This window comes from Alligator sinensis, unplaced genomic scaffold (genome assembly GCF_000455745.1).
Source record: "Alligator sinensis unplaced genomic scaffold, ASM45574v1 scaffold410_1, whole genome shotgun sequence".
In the NCBI taxonomy this organism is placed as follows: Eukaryota; Metazoa; Chordata; order Crocodylia; family Alligatoridae; genus Alligator; species Alligator sinensis.
The window spans coordinates 1290528-1290916 of NW_005841972.1; the positions used below are offsets into that span (position 1 = coordinate 1290528).

The 389-nt window shown below is 55.5% G+C and overlaps 1 protein-coding gene across 9 annotated transcripts in view; it reads left to right on the forward strand.

Annotated features, from left to right (window-relative positions):
* RHBDF1 (rhomboid 5 homolog 1) overlaps window positions 1-389 on the forward strand; it is a 166741-nt gene that overhangs the window by 45118 nt on the left and 121234 nt on the right. The gene's annotated exons all lie outside the window — the stretch shown is intronic.

The following is a 389-nucleotide window of genomic DNA, read 5'->3' on the forward strand; positions in this document are numbered from 1 at the left end:
CCCCACCCTGTCCTTTCTGTACAATCTATAGCCCTCAATATGTACTACCCAGTCGTGGGACGAATCCCACCAGGTTTCCATTAGCCCTACTAAGTCATAGGTGTTTTGTGCAAGCAGGAGTGCTAGTTCATCCTGCTTGTTCCCCATGCTCCTAGCATTAGTATATAGGCACTTGAGCCCTGCGACTGGTGCCTTTGCTGCCCCCCCGCTCCGAGTCCCAAGAGGCCCCTTATTTCTTACCTTCTCGTTGTTTGCCTGTGCTGTAGTGCTGGCCGCCCCATGGCTTCCAGGTTCCCAATGTTCTCCTTCTTCAGGCTGGGCTGTCCTTGTGGGTGCCACATGGTTTGGTGGTCCACAGCTTCCCCCGCCCTCATCTTCCCCTCCCCCCG